Below are 24065 nucleotides of genomic sequence, written 5' to 3' on the forward strand. Positions count from 1 at the left end.
AAATGCTATATTTTTCCTAGTTCCACTGTTTCTTTGTGTGCTTCATTGGGGCTATGGGTAAGGTTAAATACTCATAAAAGTGACATGCAGGTTTAATTCCAGTGAAAGGTTCCGCTGCACTCACTGGAGTGGCCTTTGAGTTCCCATTGGGTATACGTGCATGTGGGGATTCACATCTACACATGTAACAGATTATTGTCTTTCTATTTAAATAATACTAATTATTTTTAAACTTCTATCTAAAACATAAATTAGCATATACAAGTTCTATGCAAACCTGTGCCCTCTTTGGTTCTCTTTTTTTGGGATATATTTCCTCTCTTTTTGGCAATGTATAAGGGGGCTACCGTAACTTGAGCAGGTTCATGTGCAGATTTCTGGATTGTGGCCAGTGTCTTTAGAAACTGAAATCTCAAAGTCACGCCTATGCAGGGCCAGCCCAAGACACTTTGCCAAATGGTACCCTGATGCCACCCCACTTCCTCCTCCTCCCTCCCTGGCTGCAGCTGCAGTGACTGGCCTGTTCCTCCACCCCTCCAACCATCTTGACATCCTTCCTTGGAACAAAGCACTGTAGAGTAACATGGCAAGATGAGCCCAGACTCAGCTGTGGGAGTGCTGCCATTTTGCCGCCTCAGTTCAAAACTGTTAAATTTTAAAGAGATTTTATTCTTGTGGCAAAGAGGTGGTGGTATTCCTAAGCAAGAGCCAGTGGTGGCTGGCAGCCTTTTTCATGCAATGAATGGTGCAGCCATTGGCTGTCTTTCCTGAGGGTGGCAGTGGCAAGCAGGCAGGCAATGGCAGGCAGGCCCTCATTCTACCACCTGTCTGAATCCACTGTCAGAGCCCAAGGGTTCACCTTGGCTCTTGGTAGGGCCAGCTCTGCCCCTGCACCACTTCTTGTCTCCCTAACTCTTTGTGCTTCATCTGTTGCCTATTCATGATTTATTCTATTTGCCAAACTTTTGTTCAACCATTTACATAGGAGCTATTGCCAAACTTGATCCCTTGCAAAATCGTGTTTGTAGAGATTGCATAGTGTATCAAAGTTATAGAAACTTGAGTTTTTCTGGCACAGAACAGATACCTTCATTTATTTTCATTTTATCCTACCTTTTGTCACAAAAGGAAACCCCAAAGTCTGAAAACCAGAGGGGGTGGGAAGAGAAGGTTAGAGCGGAATTCTTTCTCCTACATGTGAGCCCCGGGTAGAACAGTTGATCAGCCTTTCTTTAATTACTTGCTTGGGCAAATAATGATGAAGTATGACACAAGTAATTTTACTCTCTGTTGCAGTTCTTTCTGTTTTCCCTAAAAGTGCTGGAGCACATACAAATTTTTAAAAATGGCATTAGATGAAACAAAAAGATGCAGCATTCATTCTGTTTGTATGTCAAAATTTGACCCTAGAGTAGCAGATGTGAAAAGGTCTTCTCCCCCTTACCCCCATCCTCCTCTCAGTGTTGCAAGCAACACTGATGTCTCCAAGAGACACTGAATAGGCCTTTTAAGTAAGCCCAGAAAGAATACACTGATTATCTGTTGTGCAGAATTTCCTATCAGGAAATGGAGCACTTTCATTCCTGTGCCTGCATGCTCATTTCAATCTAACCTGTTCCTTCTTCCTTTCTCTTAACCAGGGAATTAACTCCAATAGTAAATTAACTTTACTCCTCTGCTGGTTTAGCTCTCTCGGAACGAGAGTGAATCACATTCTTCCCTTTGCTCCTGTTAATGGAAGCCCATCCCTCATTCACCAGGCAGCCTGCAAGGAACCACAGGGCTGCAGGCTGCTTATTCACTGCATCAGCAGGCTAAACAAAGAGTTCATTCACTCCTGTTCTCTTTCTGCCAGCTTTCCTTTGAGCCTGTCCTACATTTCTCCCTCCCCACACTTTCTTTCCCAAACATTGTTAGTTAATTTCATTGACAATATTCATAACATGGGGGGGTGAGAGAGAGAGAGAGAGAGAGAGAGAGAGACAGAAATCTCTTCTCTTTGGTTTGTTCATTATTTTCCAAGCTCTCCTTCCTTCTTCTGTTTCAGTCTATCAGCTTTTGCAGACTGGATGGCTAGCAAAGAAATATATAGTATGAAAATGAATGGGTGAGCTGTGTGTATGTTTGCATATGTGGCCAGAGACACATAGGCATTTGTGTGTGTTTAATGCATGCTAAGGGGGTCACAAAATTAGCAGTTTTGAAATGATTGTGCATCATATAATCAAATTGCCTTATAAAATATATGGCAGATATAAAACACACAGAGGCTTGTTTCACTTTTACAGCTGCCTGCAATCCACAAACCACTTAATTTTGAAATAATCCCATAGATTTAAGTACCCATAGAATAAATGGCTTGCAGAGGGCAACCTATGCCAAATCTGTTTGGTGTCCATTTTCATGCCACTACAAAGCAAAGAAAACCATGGTACCTTAAAGAGTACCCTCCCTTCCTAATTGTGACTTCTTGTTCCTACCTGCCAATCCTCCCCATCCCATTCTGAGGAACGTCTCTCACAGTTATGTGGTCTGTCTCACTTTTAGACTGCAGTTCCTGGCTTGCCTTTCAAAAGTGCCTTTGCCTCTATCAGAGGCTGGACTGGAACCCCCAAAGTATCCTCCTGTGTATATGATGCCAGTGTGTGTATGTGATATTGCAGATTTTCACAATTCTTTCACTACCACCTTCCCCCCCTTCCTTTGTGTAATGGAAGAATGGCAGGATCTGGATGTACAGATGCCCAGGTCCAGCCCTGCTGTTAGGCACAATAAATCAGCTACCTTAGGCAGCTGATTTTGGGTCCTGGGAGAGAGGAACACTTGTGGAGTTTTCTGCCTCACCTGCCAAAATAATATGACTTGCTTTGGGGAAGGATAGACATTCGCTCCTCCACCTCAGGCAGCAAAATGTCTTGGGTCATTCCAGCAGATTCCTCACTATATTTTGGTGTGATATAATAATATTTCTATATTGGAAATGTTTTGACCTAATTTTTGGAGCACATAGATCAAATCGCCGTCAAACCTAATAATAATGGGAGTTAGATAAGTGATCCACTCCCAGCCTAATCTAAAAAGCAAAACTAGCCTTTCATATACAGTGATAGTGGAGATACAAATATCATATATGTTACAAGGTGCCATGGGTCCTCAGGACAGTTCTAGAAAGAAATATAAATAAATAGAATGTTGGTAGATATTAAGAACATAAGAAGAGCCCTGCTGGATCAGCCAAAGGTTCATCAAGTCGAGCATCCTATTCTTACAGTTGCCAACCCAGTGCCGGTAGGAAGCCCACAAGCGGGACATGAGTGCAAGAGCACCCTCTCCAGTTATCATGCCCAGCAACTAGTATTCAGAAGCATATTGCCTCTGATACTAAGGTATACAACCATAGTGACCAGCAGCCATTGATAGCTGTCAATGATGTGTTTGTTGTTGTTGTTATATGCCTTCAAGTCGATTACAACTTATGGCAGTCCTATGAAGCTGTGACCTCCAATAGCATCTGTTGTAAACCACCCTGTTCAGATCTTGTAAGTTCAGGTCTGTGGTTTCTTTTATGGAGTCTATCTCTTGTTTGGTCTTCCGCTGATAAAATACACCCGTCTCACACCCTTTCCGATTGGGAACCAATCAGCTTCTCCATACTCTGTCCTTACATTAGCCTCTTGTTCAGAGTATAGGTTGCGCATCAGGAGAATCAGATGCCGTGGCACCCCCATTTCTTTTAAAGCCTTCCATAGTTTTTCATGATCTACACAATCAAAGGCTTTGCTGTAATCTATAAAGCACAGGGTGATTTTCTTCTGAAATTCCTTCATCCGTTCCATTATCCAATGTATGTTTGCGATATGATCTCTGGTACCTCTTCCTTTTCTAAGCCCAGCTTGGACATCTGGCATTTCTTGCTCCGTATATGGGTAAGAGCCTTTGCTGTAGAATCTTGAGCATTACTTCACTTGGGTGTACTCCTGGACTCAGCTTTGAATTTGGAGGCCCAGGTCTCTGCAGTGGCCAGGAGTGCATTTGCCCAGCAAAGACTGGTGCGCCAGCTGCACCCATTCCTGGAGACGCCTGATTTGACTACGATGATGCATGCCTTTGTTACATCCCGTTTAGATTACTGTAACGTGCTCTACGTGGGGCTGCCTTTGAAGACTGTTCGGAAACTTAAACTGGTACAGAGAGCTGCAGCCACAGTGCTAACTGGGGCTGGTTACAGGGACCATACAACCCCCTTGTTACGACAGCTCCACTGGCTGCCAGTTTGTTTCCGGTCACAATTCAAAGTGCTGGATTTGACCTATAAAGCTATATATGGCCTAGGTCCAGGCTATTTGTCAGACCGTATCTCCCTATATGAGCCTGCCCGGGCGTTGAGATCCTCAGGAGAGACCCTTCTCTCAGTCCCAACACCTTCGCAAGCGCGATTGGTGGGGATGCGAGATAGGGCCTTCTCAGTGGCTGCCCCCAGGTTCTGGAACTCTCTTCCTAGGTAAGCACAAATGGCCCCTTCCTTGCTATCCTTCCGTCAGCAGGCAAAGATTTTTTTATTCCGACAGGCTTTTGGAATAGATGTTTAAGATAGGGCCTCATAAGGTCTGTTGTATTGTTCTATGGTCCTATTCTTAGTGTTTTAAATTGTCTTAGTATCTTAAGTGTATGTTTCATGGTTTTAATGTCACAAATAGTTTGATTCTATTTTAATTGTATATTTTTGTATGTTTTTTTACCTATGTGTAGTTTTTATTTGTAAGCCGCCCTGAGTTCCAGTTTTGAAAAAAGGGCGGGGTAAAAATAAATATTCATTCATTCATTCACTTGCATGGAATATTAAGGCAATAGTTCGATAATTACTGCATTCCCTGGGATCCCCTTTCTTTGGAATTGGGATGTATATTGAACGCTTCCAGTCTGTGGACCATTGTTTAGTTTTCCATAGTTGTTGACAATTTTTTTGTCAAAATTTGGACAGATTCAGTCTCAGTAGCATGTAGCAACTTTATTGGTATGCCGTCTGTTCCTGGTGATTTGTTTCTTCCAAGTTTTTTAAGAGCAACTTTCACCTCACATTCTAAAATTTCTGGTTCTTCATTATGTGGTTCCTCCATGAATGAATATGTCATCCTTGCATCTCTTTTATAGAGTTCTTCAGTGTATTGCTTCCATTTTTTTTATCTCAGTCAGTCAGTCTGCTCCTCTGTTGATTATTCCACATCCCTACTCTTGGTTTAAATTTCCCTTTAATTTCTCTAATCTTTTGGAATAGGGCTCTTGTTCTACCCTTTTTGTTGTCCTTTTCTATTTCTTGACAACTATTGTAATCGTTCTTTTTGTCCCTACGTACCAGTCGCTGTATAGTTGCATTTAGGGTTCTAATCGTGTTTCTATCTCCTTTTGCTTTTGCTTTCCTTCTCTCTTTAACCATTTTAAGAGTTTCTTCAGTCATCCATTGAGGTCTTTCTCTCTGTTTAACTAGAGGTATTGTCTTTTTGCATTCTTCCCTGATGTCTCTGACTTCACTCCATAGTTCTTCTGGTTCTCTGTCAACTAAGTTTAAAGCCTCAAACCTGTTCCTTATTTGATCTTTATATTCTTCGGGGATGTTATTTAAATTGTATTTTGGCATTCTGATTGCTTTGTTGTTCTTCCTTAGCTTTACTCTGATTTTCGATATTGCCAGTTCATGATCTTTACCACAGCCTGCTCTTGGTCTTGTTTTCGCAGAAAGTATGGAACTTCTCCATCTTCTGCTACTAATTGTATAATCAATTTGATTCCTATATTGACCATTTGGTGATGTCCACATGTACAGTCGTCTTTTTGGTTGCTCAAAAAATGTGTTTGCAAGAAACAAATTTGGCTTCACATAATTCAATAAGTCTTTCTCCTGCTTCATTTCTATCTCCTAAGCCCCATTTTCCCACAATCCCCAGTTCTTCTGTTCCCTACTTTTGCATTCCAGTCCCCCATGATTATCAGCACATCTTGTTTTGGTGTGTGATCAATTTCTTCCTGTACTTCTGCATAAAATCTTTCCAATTCCTCTTCTGCATTTGCCGTTGGAGCATAGACTTGGATGATGGTTATGTTAATAGGTTTCCCATTAAATCTCATTGATATCACTCACTCAGACCTTGTGTTATAACTCCTAATTGCTTTTGCTACATCACTTCTCACTACTGTATTAAAGCAACCCCATTTCTTCTAGTTCTATAGAAGTTTTCCAACGTCCCTCTGTTCACCATTCTTGGTGTCAAACTCCCTTCACAAAATCCTGTTGTATTTTTAACTAGTATATATTATGCAATGATTTGTCACTGTGTTTACAAAGCATAGACCCCTTTAGCATATCAACATAGGAAGTGCCTGCTGGATCAGACCAATGGCCCATCTAGTCTAGCATCTTATTCTCACAATGACTAACCAGATTCCTATAAGAAGCTGAAAGAGCACTCTCCCCACCTTTGATTCCTAGCAACTGGTATTCAGAGGCATACTGCCACTGATAGTGGAGACAGAGCACAGAATCCTTGCCCAAAACTTAATGTAATTGGAGTTGGTGGGGAGATGAGTAACCCTGATATTCCCTTATGCTGGAGTCCACACGTATTTAGGAGGATGCTCTACTGAGCTTAATGGGACTTACTTCCAGGGCTGTGCATTACATAATTATGAAATCTTATTAAAATTTATCTCTTTCTTAGCAAAGTACATGCAGGGCAGGAAGTTCTAGAATCGTATTCACTAAATGATCAATTACCAAACGAGGCTTTTATCTTATGCTCTTTTATAAACATAAGGTATGCTGCTTTATCTTCTTTCTCAATAAAAATCTTCATCCGTTTCATGAAGACCATTCCACTTGGCCATCCCTGCACACTTGCTAAATAAATGTGAAGGGACTGCAGGACAGCTGTGTATCCCAGGGAGATAATGTTTTTAGCCCAGAGGATTTCTCTTGTTGATTTTTTTCTGGCTTAGTGCAGCAAGTCATCATCATCCTAAATTTATTGTTCTGCTAGGACATAACTCCCAAAATGATATGGATAAACTATGGGGTGTTCAGGGTTGTGGTGGGTTTTTTTATGTCTTAACAGCACTCCTAACCCCCAGATATACTCAGAGAGGGTTGGGATGGAGCAGAAGGCATCTTCACTCTAACAGCCCCCAGTATGCCTGAGAGCTCCACGGTACACACTGAAATGGGGCATTCTGCAGGGTGGAGATAGCCTAGCACCCTCTGGATCCAAACCCTTTTATTTCCGAGAGGTCCAAGATTGGGCCCATCAACAACACCAGGCTGGAGCTAACATAGTTAAATCCCTCCAAGTGAAACCAATGGGGGATTAAATGAAGAAGCAAGAACAAAGAAAAAGAAAAAACTGACCATTCCACTTCAACCTGGCCAGTACAAACTGGCAGGGGTTTGGAAGTGGCAGCTCATCTGTCAGTGCACTCACTTCCCCCTTAGGAGTGCTCTGCCCATCTGTGCTCCTATGCACTTTTACCTGGGAGTAATCCCCTTTAACACAGTGGATTTTCAAATAAACATTTGTAGGCTGCATAGGATTCTGTGCTCTGAAGGGAGATCATGGGTGGAACAACTATTATCTGGATTGGGGAAGCCACGGTATTTTTGATAGGCTGTTGCTGCACAACTATTGAGGGCTGCAAGCAGCTGCCTAGTTCTCTAGTCCAGAAACCTGTGTCTCTGAATATGTTCCAATGTCACATCAGAAGAACACGACTAGATGTTATGATAACTAATAGCAAAAAACTTTGTGGTTTAAGAACATACCTATAGCCCACAGATATTTCTATCAAACTTTAAAAAGCAGGGAAATTGGGCAGCTATAGTGAATGCACCAGGGTAGCAGGAAACCTGAGCTCCTCTCTGAGATATTGTACCGCCCTACAAATTTGTCAAAATGCAAACACCATTTGGGTTGGTCTTTCACAGTCCAATCCATTTCCTGTGTAGCTTGGAAGAATTTGGTAACGTGCTTCTGAGCATATGGTGAGTGGTGGCAACACCTGCCATCTCCAAAGATGGAGAATTATATTTTTGTATGTTGATGTTCTTACTTTGCTTCTTTTCTGTGTTACTACCGTTTCTGCAGAGAATCTAACCTAGAAAAGTATATTTCTCTCATTACTCATCCTAGAAATCTGTATCAAATTTATTTTTATTAATTTCAAGCCTTTTTATTGGTCATATGTCATATGATGGTGAAGATAGCCTCTTTTGTTTCAAACTGGAGGTTATGCTCTATTTCTATTTTGGGTGCATTAACAGTTGAATCTGAAACGGCAGTTTGATGTAAAATCAGACAGATTACTATATGTTGCTACTTAAGCAATGACTCTAGCTGATGAAAAAAACAAACTTGACCTGCCCAAGATGCATGTTTTCAGCCTGCTATGCTTAAACTACTCCACTTAAGGAAAAGTGGGCATGGTCAATTAAAAACATAGAGCACACCTAGAATTTTGCTAGAATATATTTCACCTCCCACTGTTTTATCTTGTGCAAACTGAGACACTCCTCATGTCCATTGGAAGCTATTCTGCAGAACAGTCTGTGCCATTATTCCACAATTGTTTTTAGAGCTTTTTTTTGCAAAGTGTTTTTGCAAAGGGCAAAGTGTTGCAAAGTGTTGCTTTACTTCACATATTCACAGAAACAGAAGCAAAAGAGAATGATTTACTATAGGAAACTTCACTAAAATTGCAAAGTAAATCAAACATATTTAAAGTGACTATCTGAACACTATCAACTGTTTTAATACAGTTGCTTCCTCCCTGCTAAAACAAGATCAGCACAGCACATGTCTTATTTCTATTATTTGGGCTGATTGCAGGTGTTGCCACCACTCACCATATGCTCAGAGCCACGTTACCAAATTCTTCCAAGCTACACAGGAAGTGGATTGGACTGTGAAAGACCAACCCAAATTGTGTTTGCATTTTGACAAATTTGTAGGGCAGTAAAAAATCTCAGAGAGGAGGTCAGGACTCCTGCTCCCCTGGTGCATTCACTGTAGCTGCCCAATTTCCCTGCTTTTTAAAGTTTGCTAGAAATATCTGTGGGATATAGGTACATTCTTAAACCACAAGGTTTTTTTGCCTATTAGTGAATTTCTCTGCTTTTTAATCCAGGAGGTAAGAAATGGGATCCTGTGCAAGTTTGCTGAGAATGGATCAATCATTTACATGCTTATTGAGTTCAAAGGGCTTTACTCCTGTGCAATCATGGCTAGCATAGGTAAAACTGACCATGGGGGGAGAGGGAGGGAAGAGCAGAGGGAAGGAAGAAGGGGGAGAGGGGAGCAGAAGGAGTGGGTATGGGAAGGAGGGGATTGGAAGGGGGAGGGAAGGGACAAAAGGTAAGGGAGGGAAAGGGCAAAAGGCAGGGGAGGGCAGGTTTGATCATTTGCATGCTTATTGAGTTCAATGGGATTAACTCCCGTGCAATCATGCTTGAAAATGAAATGGACTGCCTTCAAGTCAATTCCGACTTATGGCGACCCTAAGAATAGGGGTTTTATGGTAAGCGGTAATCAGAGGTGGTTTTACCATTGCCTCCCTCTGAGGCTGAGAGGCAGTGACTGGCCCAAGGTCACCCAGTGAGCTTCATGGCTGTGTGAGGATTTGAACCCTGGTCTTCAAGGTCATAGTCCTATAATATAAAAGGATAGGTAAAACTGACCATTTTTACCTATGGTAAAGGGGAGGAGGAGGGGGAAGGAGGGGATTGGGAGGAGAAGGGAGGAGTGAAGGAAGGGAGAAGGAAGGGACAAGAGGGAGGGGATAGGAGGGAGGAGGAGGGGAGGGCAGGTTTGATCATTTGCATGCTTTTTGAGTTCAGTAGGATTTACTCCTGTACAATCATGCTTAGGATGGGTGAAACTGATCTGGGGGAGGGGGAGGACAGGAAGGGGAGGAGATTGGGTGGGTGGGCACTGGGCAGATGGGAGGCCCCTTTCCTTTCAAAAAGGAAAACATTGTGAACACTATGATTCTTTTTCAGGGTTTCCCCCACCTTTTTATTCTACAGCAGGCACATGTAGCCTCCCACCAAATTTAAACCAAAGCTGTCCCTGGCCACATCTACACCAGACTGTTATTTCACTTTAGCCAGTCATGTCTTCTCCCAAAGAATCCTGGGAAGTGTAGTTAGTGAAGGGTGCTGAGAGTTGCTAGGAGATGCCCTGTTCCACTCACAGAGCTTCAATCAGAGCGGCTGACTGTTAAACCAGTTTGGCCACTGGAGCTCTGCCAGGAGAATAGGAGTCTCCTCTCAGCACCCTTTGCAAACTACACTTCCCAGGATTCTCTGGGGGATGCCATGACTGTCTCAAGTGAAATCAAAGTCTGGTATGGGTGTGGCCCCCTGATTAGGCAAGCCCAGCAGCTGTGAGTCTGGCTTTTAGAACAGTGACAGTTGGTTCTTACTGAGCATGCCCAACATTATTGTTGAGTTCGAGCCAAAATTTATTAAATTAATTAAAAACCAGCCAGGCATTTTTTTTAACTTTTAAACTGCAGAAGATGAAGGTCAGAGTGGGCAAGGTCAGTAACAGGAAATGGTCGGAACACAGGGCAAGGTCAGTAATGGGATTACAGGTACTCTGTGAACATGGCTGATTTTTAATTAATTTCAACAGATTATGAGAACTCTGACAGAAAAAATCCAACAGGGGTCTGGGTTTTTTTTCTCTCTTTTTAGACTTTGAATTCTCTATTCTCTCTGACTGTTTTGTGTATCACCATGAAAATTTAGAGGGTTGTTAAGCAAGCGTTTTTGAGTTTCTTAAGTTTTGTAAGGTTTTGTTTTCAAATGAGCTTATGGGAAGCATCAGAATGGGAAGGGGGGTGTTTTCAATTTAACATTCCGGAATGTGAAAAATCCATGCTGGCTATAGCATACAGCCACTCTTGTGGCTGTATAATACATGTGGTTGCCACTAAAAGTGGCAGTCACATTCCTATTTCTTTCACCATAGTAAATGACTGTCACCCATTGTTTGCCGCTCTGCCTAGCAGCTGGTATTTGGAGGTACATGTCCTTTGATTTTGGAGGTTCCATTTGGCTGTTATGATTAGTAGCCATTGATAGCCTTATCTACCGTGCTTTAACTTCCTTCTGTTGCACACATCCTATGGCATGGGTCACCAGCATAGCACCTATGCACCCACAGATACCTTCTCTAGCACCTTCAGGTTCCTGCCACCGCCCCCCCCCCCGGATGAAGTTAGGCTTGACAGAAACCAAGTGTAGCCAACAGAATAATTTTTTTCAAGCCTAATTGTGGAATGGGCACAATCTGGGGGCTTAAAGCCCCTTCGCACACGTAGGCTTTAAAGAAGCCTTCTGCTGGCTACAAATGAAGGTTTCTTTGAAACCTAATTACAACAGGGGTGTCCTGTCTGGTGAAAGGTGCTAATGAACCAAGGCAGCACCATGGAGAGTTCTAAGTGAGCAACTTGCTCCAACAAAGGCTGGAAAGTAGACTGAGGCCTTGTGAGGCTCTGCTTCCAGTCCATATCTGCTAGGCTCCACACTCTTTGTAAGAACTGTAGTTCTTAAAGGGCCAACCCTCTGGCTTGCAGATGAGCAGTTCTTCTGTGCTCTCTGGCCTCCCACCTGGTATGCTCCCTGTGCTGCTAGACTGCCAAGGTAGGTTGGGACTCGGCATTCAGTTCTTCAGGGCCAGGGGAAGACACCCATGAGGGACCCAGCTCTGGCTTTGTGGGTCCTGGTGATGGGGGATCTCTTCCAGGGCACTCCTGCCCAACGGGTATAGTCATCCAGAGTCTTGGAGGGTCTTAGACCCCTTACTTTTTGGGGAGCAGGGTCTCAGCAGGGTCCCTATATCTCCATCATCCTATGAGCCAATCAGCATGAAAAGGGAGTTTATTAGCCACTGAGGAGAACCACCTAATATGCTTCCTTGTCCTTTCCTGCTGATTGAAGCCAATCACGGTGGAAGGAGGTAAGTGATCTACACTCCCCTTTCATGCTGATTGGCTCCTAGGGACATCTACTGTTGCAGGAGAAGGCATACCTGGCAAGGAGTGAGGAGTGTGGACACTGCGGTGAGCAAGCCAGTGAGTTAAGGGGCATAGCTGTGAGGGGGTGTAGCATGACTATCACAAAGGGACCCTGCACTTCTGGATTTGCCACTACACTACTGCTGCCCAACAGCCTCTGTTTTAATGGCTCTGTAGTCATCGGCATCAAGCTCAGTGTTAGGTACCTGGTCTGGATGCGTAGCAGATGACTTTGCAGTCTCTGATGATGTCTTGATTACTGCTGCATTCTGGGTCATTACAAGGGGTCACAACTGGGGAGGTATGCCGTGTGCCCCCCAATATTGCCCCTATCCCACTTTAATTAGGCTGGAAAAGGCTTTGCTTCAATTGAAAGCTTTTTCCAAACCAGATTGCTGTGGAGAGAGAGGGGTTATTTTCTTAGAGACTTCAGAGGGGGACTTTTGCCTCCCCAGCTGCATTCTCTGGGAAGACCACCTCTCCCCCAAAATTAGACTTGGGAGAAGAAAGCAAACACATTTTTAAAGCTTAATAGCTGGTAATAAAGGGGGGGGGAGAGAAAGAGAATGTGTGCAGTTGCCCTGTATGTATCTGTGCATGGTTGTAGTGTGTACGTGGTTGTCGGCAACAGTTTCTCCAGTTTGCAAATGTGTCTTTGGACCCAAAAAAGGTTGGCACCCACTGTGGAATACTGAGGCATAAGTGGGAGAATATATGTGCTTGGTGAAGAATACACTCTGCAGGATCAGGACCTCACAACCCATACAGACCTCTAAAAGAGTCAAGCTATTAAATTTACCCTGGGTGATGGTGTTTTAAAAAACAGTGACAACAAACCTCTGACTTTGCTTTTGATTTTATTTATAAAAGTTTTAGAGACCATGCATAATTAACAGCACTCGGCAGATGCTCAGGAACATGAACTGCTGAGCATGTGTGGGCCTTTTTCTTAGCTTGAAAATGAGGTCCATTGAGGGAGGACTATAGGTCAGTTAGCAGCGCACATGCCTTGCATGCAGGTTGCCAGATTCAATCCCCAGAATCTCCAACTAAAAGCATCCTAGGTGATGGGAAAGATCACTGGCTGAGATGCTGAAAAGCTGTTGCCAGTCAGAGTAGACAATACCTGCCTCAATGGACAAATAATCTCACCTGGTATAAGACTACTTCCTATGGGGATAATCTCTATGAGAATGAAATGCCAAAGTAGTAATCACACTAACTTTTAATAGGATACCAGACAAACTCAAGTGTTTTCCACCTCACTAAATGCTCTCTGCACAGTTTCTTTTTCTTGGTCCTATGTCAGGCTTGATTCCCTGCTGAGAGGCAACATTTAGAGACAAGGTATGAGTTTTTCAGTCCACAGAGAAAGCGATCTGCTTCTTGAGCCCAGTTGCCAAAAAGCTGTACGCATCCTTCAGCTTCCACTCCAAGACAGCAGACAAAATTGCATTAGCTAAGTTAGCTCAGCCAGTTGCAATCATTGTGCCCTGTGTGGGTGCCAAACTGACAAGAGGCCAAGTTTTTCAGCAGTGCTTTGTTTCTTGTGAGTGTTGTATGTGGGAATAAAATCAGCCAGGTTTTCTGAATAACCAGCAACACTCAGTACACTGAAAGCAAGGAAAAACCCTTTGCAATGTTGTTGTTAACCATCAAATGAAAAATATTCAGAAAGGCATATGTTCTCTAATGGGGAGTTTGATCAGAAATAGATTAAAGAGTATTTTTGTCGGTTTCCTGGCTTTAAAAGCTGCCCATTGCGGGCATTGAACAGGTGGAGTGACCAAAATGCTTCTACCAAGTCCCATGGCTGGCCAATGCATTAAAGACTTTTGGAAGTCATCATAATAAGACCCAAGAAAGGGCCAGTGTCTTTCTGCAGTGTCATTTCTCAGTTCTCTATGCATTCCATAGCATTCTCCTCTTCTTACATCATCACAGTTCTCCCATTTCCTTACCAATTCTGTGACTCCCATTTTTCTGTTTCCTTACCCAGCAGCCCTCTTCTCTGCACCCCCAACTCTCTCATGCAGGGGTGGGTGGGATGGGCCTGCATGGTGCTGGCACTTTTGAATGGAAGCAGTGAGCAGGAGGCAAGCTCAGCAACAATGCACAGTGGCCACTTGCACCTGCCATTAAATTACCCAACATTACCCCTATTGGGCAATCTGTTGACAGACAACCACCAGTCATGAGACCCAAGCGACTCCAGTTCATAAGGTTGTTACCACATCGCTTGCCTGCTGTGTGATTTGGCAGCCGGGTGAATGAGCACCTGTGCATGGTGGCCAGTGCAGCACGGTCAGGGTCAGGGCAGTGAGGAGCCATTCGGAGCTCCTGGGACCTCTGTCAGTGCCTGACTGGGCTGACCAGTAGCACTACATCAAGGTTCTTCCCTTCAGGGTCTGGTCAACTCCATGGGCACACAGTAGTACTTGCCTAGAGTTAGTGTCCATACCTTTAAATGGTTCAAAGTATTGTGCTTCTCTATGAATTCACCTCCCACCTTGTTCCTTCACTGGTCATCTAACCCACCCTTTTCCACCTGCTGGGGCCTGCAACAAGTGGGAGAAAGAGGGTGAGAAGACCAGTGGAGGAATGGGCAGTAGCTTCATTCCTTTCCTTGGAGCATTTAAAGGTATAGGCATAATGATCTCAAGGCAAAGACCTGGCGGCCTTCCAAGAAAACCACTCCTGAATTTTACTAGGATCAAAGGCCTTCCTTAACCATCTCCTCTGCAGGCGTAATCTTACTTAAAAACCTCTCGTGCCTGCAGTCCAAACCTTATTGTAGAGCTTGCTTTCCTAAGCTGTGGAAATCGCTCCCAAAGCTTATCATGTGCCAGCATATCTCGCTGCTGTATAAAAGGTCAAAGCTTTGCTCCAGTTTCAGTCAGAAGGCAGACGTTTGTCAAGCAAGCACTAATAATTATTTAGCATTCATATTCACCTACTAAGGCTCCCTATGCTGCAAACATGTCTATGAATTAACAAGGCATCTGGCCTCTTTTACACAATATGGACAGCTTGGATCATGAAGTGTCTGCAGAAAATAAAAAGTGCCTTCCATCTGTCTCTCCAAAACATAGCTCACTATCACCAAAGCAAACAAATCACTCTTCCAAACATGCCATCTCCCCCCCCTCCACCCATGTGTTACTCAAACAGAACCCACAAGTGGTTCATAGGGAGCAGTTCATGCTTTTTAAGTTTCTTTTGTCAACTAGCTGATGAAGAGGGGGAAAAACAGCATAGAATAGGGTAACAATCCCTTCTCAATGGCAAAAGAAATATGGAGGGTAATATCATAATGGGTGGGGGGACAGCCAGAAATGTCATCACTAGTGCCACCACCATCTATATTCTCGGCACACATGGGCTGTCTATAATGTCACATTTACTTTATCAATTTAAAGCACATTTAAAGTACATGGCTTCCCCCAAAGAATCCTGGGAAGTGTAGTTTAAGGATACTGGGGATTATAGCTCTGTGAGGGGTAAGCTACAGTTCCCAGGATTCACTGGAGGAAGCCATGTGCTTTAAATGTATGGTGTGGCCTGCTCCAGTCCCTTGAGGCACAATTTCAAAGATCTATAGAGACTGGAAACAGAAAGTAGTGCTTTCAGAGAGCGGAAGGTAGTTTGAAAGAGGAGCTGCTGCTTGTGGTGTGCTCTCTCATCCCACTTTTGCCTCTGGTGGACAGGTGATGCTGATTTTTGTATTGTTTCAAACACCTACAAAGCTGATTGAAGCAGAAGTGATGATGAGAGACAAAAGAAACGTGAATGTATATACCAGCCTTCCCCAACCTCATGCTCTCCAGATGGGCTACAGCTCCCATCATTCCCAGCCAGCACAGCCATTGATAGGAGACTATGGGAGTTGTAGTCAAAAATATCTGGAATGCACCAGGTCAGGGAAGGCAGGCATATGTCACGGGACCACCTTTTTCAAAACCACTTTCAAGTAGCTTAAAATCAACTGCCTCTTTCCAGCCTGATAATGCTCTTGTGAACAGCACTGCATTTGAAAGGGGCTTGGGAAAGGTACCATTTCCCATGACAGATACCCTTCCCCAACCTGGTGCCTTCCAGAGCTTTTGGACTATAGCTCCTATCTTCTCTGTACTCCCGAAATATACTCCCCCATTCTTGCACATTACCTTTGAGTAAAACAACAAATATGCCAGATTTCTTTTTTAAAGAATGGGGGGGGGGAGTTATTTATATACTGCTTAATGCCAATGTTTTATGTGCAAAACATAAAGACCAATTGCACAACATTGTTAAAATACAACATTAAAAATGTGCCATAATTAAAATAACTAACAAAACAATCTTATCCAAACATTAAAATGCAAACATCCATGATTAAAATATATCATAAAACAATCCCATTGAAACAGCACAGCAATTAAAACAGAAGACTCAGGTCAAGAGAATACCTGTGTAAACAGGTGCCTCTTCAAAAGTCAGCAGACTGCCAATATGCTTATATTTCAACCTCTTACATTCAGGGAGTGCATTCCACAATACTGTTGGCACCAGAGAAAACGTGCACCTCCACATCACTACAAGCCGATAATCATCAGGCTGTGGTAAGACTAACCAGGTTCCATTTTTTGATCTTAATGCGCTTATTGAGCAATGGAGGGGAAGCTGGTCTTTCAGATAACATGGTTCAGTATTGTTCAGAGTTGTAACAATTTGTTTTATTATTTTTCTGTTAAACCAATTCTAGAGGAGATTGGTAGTGGGGAGGGCATGTGGTGCATGTGTAGTTCCTGCACAGGGTGAGAGTCTGTGCAGTGAACTGAATGATAAGAGAAAGTCATCAGATGCCTTCAGAGTGAGAGTCTGTAACTGGCAGAAGGCTGGCCCTCCCTGGGTGTGAGACAGAGGGGGAGTAGACATGCCCTGTGTGAAACATTTTGAATGGGTACGACTGTTTCCAATTCTCACAGAGGCCTACTGGGATAATTGGCTCAGGCAGGTTTTGTTGGTGGACTCTTGTTGGGTCCATATCAGGTGTTTAGGAGGAGTCTTTGTACGGAGGAACATGGGCGATGCCACCCCAATTTCAGTGATTATGGGTAGAGGGAAATACAGACATGGGGAGGTGGTGAATTACCACAGAAGAGGAGGGCAAGGCGATCTGCACCTTGTTCCTTGCTGCCACTCCTTTCATGGATGGGTTCCTCGTTGCTCATCTGCTATGCCCACTGGCTTGTGTGTATTGTTGTTTAACGCCAGATCGGTACACAATAAGACCACTCTCATCCATGATTTGATCGTGCATGAATGTGCCAATTTGGTGTGCATTACCAAGACCTGGGTGGGTGAGCTGGGAGGAGTTGACCTGACCCAGCTTTGCTCACCGGGATACTTGGTGCAACACCAGTACAGGCTGCAGGGATGGGGGGGGAGAGAGTTGCTGTGGTCTATAGAACTTCCATCTCTGTCACCAGGAAACCACTTTGTCTTGGAGCTGGCTATGAGGACCTGCACCTGGTATCAGGCCGAGGAGACAGTAAACTAGGGTTGCTGCTGGTGTACTGTCCACCCTGCGGTCCCGGCAGCTTCTCTAACCAAGCTGGCCGAGGCCATCTCGGCTGTGGAGTTGGAGGAGTCCAGAACAATAGTGCTGGGTGATTTCAGTGTCCATGCTGAGGCTGCCTCTAGTGTTCCAGCTTGGGACCATGGCCTCCATGACGACCATGGGGCTGTCTCAAGTTGTCACTGGCCCGACGCATAGGACAGGGCACACCCTCCCGATGGAGGAAGGGGTGGTCTGGAGATATGGGAGTGGATGTCACCCCATTGTCATGGTCAGATCACTTCCTGGTGAGGTTTAGATTTATGGCTCCAATCCTTCCCTGCAGGGGTGGTGGACAGATTAAGATGGTCCACCCCCAGAGACTAATGGAATCTACAGGGTTCCTGAATGCCCTGGGGGAGTTCCCAGTAGATAGAGCAGGTGAAGCCCTTGTCATGCTGTGGAACAGCAAGGTGCATTGGGCTCTTCACACGGTTGCCCTAAGCGCCCTCTCCGGCATTGTGGAGCCCAGTTTGCACCTTGGTACACCAGTGAGCTAAGGGCAATTAAACAGGCTGGACGAAGGCTAGAGAGCAAGTGGCAAAAGACGTGCTGTGAGGCTGATCAGGCATGAGTAAAACATCATAACTGTGCCTACTGTGTAGTGGTGAGGGCAGTGAAGAAGGCCCACTTCTCTGCCTCCATCACATCCTCAAGTAGCCATCCGGTGGAGCTTTTCCGTATTGTCAGGGATCTGTTGACATCAACTCCAGGAAATGGTGTTTTAGACCCTTCGGAGGCCCACTGTGAATTGTTTGCAAGGCACTTCGAGGGTAAAGTTGCTTGCCTCCGTAGCAGTCTTGATGCCCCATCCACATCTATTGTAGTCCCCAATGAGGTGTCCAGTGCAACGTCTGCTGCAACTTCTTGGGAACGGTTTCAGTTGATGTGGCCTGATGACTTGGACAAGGTGTTTGCGTTGATGCAGCCAGCAACGTGTCCTCTCGACCTTTGCCCTTCTTGGCTTATTAAAGCTTGCCGAGGGGGTTTGACCGAGTGGATCCAGGGTGTGATCAACGCATCATTGTGGGAGGGAGTGGTTCTAGCTGCCTTGAAAGAGGTGGTGATCCGACCGCTCCTGAAAAAGCCCACCCTGGACCCATTAGTTTGTGACAACTACTGACCAGTCGCAAATACCCCCTACTTAGGGAAAGTGGTTGAGAGGGTTGTGGTGCAGCGATTGAAAGTATTGGATGAAACAGATTATCTTGACTCATCCCAGTCTGGGTTCAGGCCTGGTTACGCGACTGAATTGGCCTTGGTTGCCCTGATGGATGACCTTTATTGGGAGACGGCCAGGGGGAATGCAACCCGGTTATTCTTACTTGATCTCTCAGGGGCTGTTGATACCATTGACCATGGTATCCTTCTGGGTCGACTTGGTGAGATGGGTATTGGAGGCACTGTTTTACAGTGACTCCAATCCTATCTGCAAGGTCGTTCTATAAGGGAATAGCATCGGTTGACTGTCCTTTGGCCCCCTGGCAGTTGTGCTGTGGGGTGCGGCAGGGTACCATCTTGTCCCCTATGCTGTTTAACATCTATATGAAGCCGTTGGGAGTGGTCATCATGAGCTTTGGGGTGAGATGTCAGCAGTATGCTGATGATACCCAGCTCTATTTCTCTATAACATCTGAATTGGGAGAGGCCGTGCAAGCCTTGGACTGCTGCCTGGACTCAGTGGTGGGCTGGATGAGGGCCAATAAACTGAGTCTGAATCCTAGTAAGACGGAGGCACTGTGGGTTGGTGGTTCCCGAGTTCAGATAATTAGTCAATTGCCTGCTTTGGATGGGGTCGTACTCGCGCTGAAAGAGCAGGTTCGTAGTCTGGGGGTGCTCATGGATCCATCTTTGTCGCTAGAGGCCCATGTGACCTCAGTGGCTAGGAGTGCCTTTACCAGCTTTGGCTGGTAAGACAGCTGCAGCCGTTTCTGGACTGGCATAGCCTGACCACTGTTGTCCACGCACTGGTAACCTCTAGGTTGGATTACTGTAATGAGGTTGGTCCGGAAGCTGCAGCTAGTGCAAAATGCAGTGGTGAGACTGCTCACTGGGGCAGGGTATCATCAACATGTCACCCCGCTGCTGAAAGAATTGCACTGGCTGCCCATTAGCCACCGGGCCAAGTTCAAGGTTCTAGTTTTGGTGAACAAAGCCCTATACAGCTTGGGACCAGGATTCCTGAAAGACCATCTTATCCCTTATATACCCAGTCGATCATTGCGCTCTGCAAGTGAGGGCCTCCTGCAGATACCATCTTATCAGGAGGTCTGTTTTGCACAACATAGGAAACGGAGCTTTAGTGTGGCGGCACCTACCCTTTGGAATTCCTTCCTCTTAAATATTAGGCAGGTGCCATCTCTGTTATCTTTTCAGCGCCTATTGAAGACCTTCCTCTTTCAACAAGCCTTTTAAGTTGAGACCTATCCCAGTCTGCATCTGTGTTGAAATTGCTTTTTAATATGTTCTTAAACCTTTTAAAATGTTTTTAATCTTAGGTGATGTTTTGAAAGATTTTTTTAAGCAACATTTTTAAAGATGTTTTGTTTTAATGTGTTTTAAAGTTTGTTTTTATGATGTTTTAAAGTTTTTAGTGCTTTTGTTTGCCGCCCTGGGCTCCTGTCGAGAGGAAGGGCAGGATATAGATCAAATAATAAATAAATAAGTAACAAGACTAGCTCAGTGCCTAATAGGCAGCCAGTGCAGATCCCTTAGCACCCAGGATCCAGCATTCTGCACCAGCTGCAGCCTCCTGAGCAGCCATAATGGAGACCCCACATAGAGCACATTACAGTGATCTAAACATGAGTATACCAATGAGTCACAGTGGCCAAGCTATTCCTGTCCAGGAAAGAGCACAGTGAACGCCATCCAAAGCTGGTGATAGGCACATTTTGCCAAAGAGGCCACCTGGGCTTCCATGGACAAAGATGGTTCCAAGTGTACTCCTAAACTGCATACCTGTTCCTTCAGAAGGAGTGCCTGGGATTCCTTTTCCTGGGCTGGGTTGGTGCACAAAACGCACAGGGGCAGAAGCATAAAAGCTAAGCATGAGCAGTTAGAATTGGAAATGGGACTGAAGTGGGAGCCAATGGGTGAGAAATTCAATTCAGTTCACATTTAAAGCCTAAATTATCAAATTTGCACTATGCGAAACAATATGAGAACCGAAACACAACCACCCTTCAAAATTCTCACTTATCCAGATGGTGTGATGCAGTTCTCTAACCAAGCAATGTTTTCCAAAAACGCATATATTAGGGGAAAGTGTGAACAAAATGAATATATCGGTGAATATAACACACAAAAATGCATTACGTTAGGATAAATTGGTCTCCTGCTGGGAGGAAGGGCAGGATATAAATCAAATATTAAATAAATGTAATAAAATAAGTTGCTTGTAAAATGTGTACAGTAGTCAAAACTGCATACAAAAATGTATTTATTAAGAGAAATTGGCAAAATGCTGAAGAATTTTCATGAGGATGTTTTTTTAAATGACAAATTGCTACAGAAATGTGGAGAACTGAATTTAAGATTAGAAAAACGAAAAACCAAGAGACCCAAATTTGATAGATCATTCTATCATTTCTATCCCTAGAGCCAATTGATCTCTTTAAGCACCGCCAAGGTATGTTCCAGATGCCTGGCTCCAGTTAGGGCCTATATTTTGAACAAACTACAGTTTCTACACAGTCTTCATTAACAGTCCCACATACAAAACATTGCAATAGTCTAATCGGAAGGTTATGATATAATGAATTACCACAAGTGTGGCTCATACAAGATGAACAGAGCCCCATAGAATAGACACACCTCACAACAGCCTTGTCACTGTGATTACCTGATTAACACACACACCCCAGCACTATATATAGCGAGTGTGGATTTAGACACCTTGGAGACATCATCATTAAATAGCTCCTTAAAACATGCCATTTGGTACTGGCTGGGGGAAGAGAGATTACCTGTAATTTCTGAGCATGCAGCCAAGCCGAGAACTGCCACCCATGCAGCTTTTAGGGAAAGCAGATGGGATTAACTTTGTGATGGGAGGCCACAGATGACTGCTGCCTCACACCCATGGTTAGAAACACCATACCGTTAAGTAGGGTTGCCAGGTCAGAGGCATCTCCAACCCTGAGATTTGGGGGGCGGGCCCTAGTGATGTCATAGAGGCAGACCTGAGTGATGTTATGGGGTGGCCCCAAGTGATGTCATTAAGCATGATACATTAAGCATCAACAACAGTTGCTTGGAGCATACAGTTCAAACAAAATCATTTCTCTGATTGGAAATGCCGCCCTGGGCTCCTGCAGTGAGGAAAGGAGGGATATAAATCAAAGAAAGAAAGAAATCTTAGCTAAAAGATAGACCCCGGCTAGGGAACATTTAAATTAGCCTACTTGCTTCTGGCAAAAAGGGTTTAAGTGCCCTCAGGCCAGGCCAATCACCTGAAGGCCATTGTAGGAAGAAAGGAGCCTAGTGTTGTGGAGATGTTAGATGGGAGCACTCAGGAGTAAAGATGGATGTCCCTGAAGGCTGCAATTCTAAGGGACTAAGTCCCATAGAATCAACAGGACTTATTTCTGAGTAGATATCATTTGGATTGTGCTGTTGGTAAAGCTTGACTAGGCATCCTCTGCAAAGATATTGATATTTATTTATTTATTGCATTTGTATACTGCCCCATAGCCGAAGCTCTCTGGGCAGTTTACAACCTCCTGCCTTGAATGCCCTGCCCCTACCTTTTAACATGGCTGCTCCAAACTTCTTTACAGATTTGATCCTTCACTTCAAAAATGAGTAAAAGTAAGAATATTCTCTACCCTTTTCTGTCTACCCTGTGGGCTGCTATAAACTCACTTTGACAGCCATCCCAATTCCAATCAGTAATAATTGACAGAGAGAAAACACACATGGTTTGGTCTACCTTCACAGGCAGCAGCTTGGGAACAACAATTGCATCAAAAGCTCATCAAAATTTTTAATTCTGATTGATTGAAATGATCATATGGTCAATTTTTTTTCCAAATCACCTGGAAACTAATCAAGACAAAGTGATTATGGTTTTCAAAGTGGAAGAAAAGCTAATTCAGCTCTACCACACATCCTGTAATCTGGTGTGAAACTCCATACCTAGGGATTGATTCACATAATTCAATATGAAGAAGCAAACCCTTAACTTGATTTTGAAATGGCATCATTGTTGTTCATCTCAAATTCATCCAGCAGTAGTATCTGCCTACATTTATATATTCCCTGATGAAGAGAGATTGCTTGTCCGAAATAACCTCCTCCCCACCCCAATGACCCACCCAATCCTAATTCCACCTCATGCTGGGAAGGGCAGAAGGGTCTGCCTTCTAGAACTTCATGAGCCATTTTTAGCCCTGAGGGAGCTGGCCTTTGGGAAATCTGTTTTTTTGACCCCAATCCTGCGCCCAGAGAAATCAATGTTGGCTTTGTCACTGGGCTGAGTGGAAGAAGAATCAGACTTTGATGCACAAGGAAAAATCTTTCAAGCATGAAAGCTAATTTAAAAGGAACCATACTCTGCATTCAGAGTGCAAGTGAGCAAGAGAGAGAGAAAATCATGACGGATTTCAGTGTATTTTAACTGAATTATTGTCCAGTGGGAATTGAGCTAAGACCACAAACATTATTTCACTTTCTTGCAAGCCTTCCATGATGAATTTGAGTTTCAAAGCAGAAAGCTCGAAGGTTTCTGCTTTTAATAATAAGTGATCTGCTGTCACTCTTCAGATGCATACATGTTAATATTGCACTTTTTCAAACAAAGATTCTTTATTATAATGAACAAATATCTGAAATGTAAATCCATTTCAGCCTTACAGAAGATAATGCCAAATGCAACTAGAATTTTCCACTGGGGTTCTGCTAAGAATATTCTGTTTAATTGATTTTTTAAAAAATCTATTATGTTGCTCCAGGCTTGGTTATCGATCGCCAATGCTGTGGAGGTAATGAAGGAGCCTTGAAATCAATAAGGCAAAAGTATATCTCAAACTGTATCTGCTTCACCAGCACATCAAGGATGCAGCCAGTCAAATTCCCTAGACAGGGCCTGTAGTGCAAACCACCTCTCCTCTGACTGCTGAGATTTATTTCTATTGGCATAAACATAACTAATGAAACCCCAATGACTCTTGGTCCTGCGGACGCCAATAATATATTGCATCGCTGGTGACAAAATGAGCAAGGGCACAATCTGCAAAAATAAAGTAAATAAAATGAATTAAATCCTCGGGTGCTTGTGAGAGGACAGGTTCATTTGTATGTTAGTATGCTTAGTATTCAGCTCCACCCAACCCTGTCCAGATATTTCCCTTATTCAGATTCTGTGCTGGCTCTTATCACTGTGTTTATAATTCTAGGAAAG

This window comes from Rhineura floridana, chromosome 3 (genome assembly GCF_030035675.1).
Source record: "Rhineura floridana isolate rRhiFlo1 chromosome 3, rRhiFlo1.hap2, whole genome shotgun sequence".
Taxonomy (NCBI): domain Eukaryota; kingdom Metazoa; phylum Chordata; class Lepidosauria; order Squamata; family Rhineuridae; genus Rhineura; species Rhineura floridana.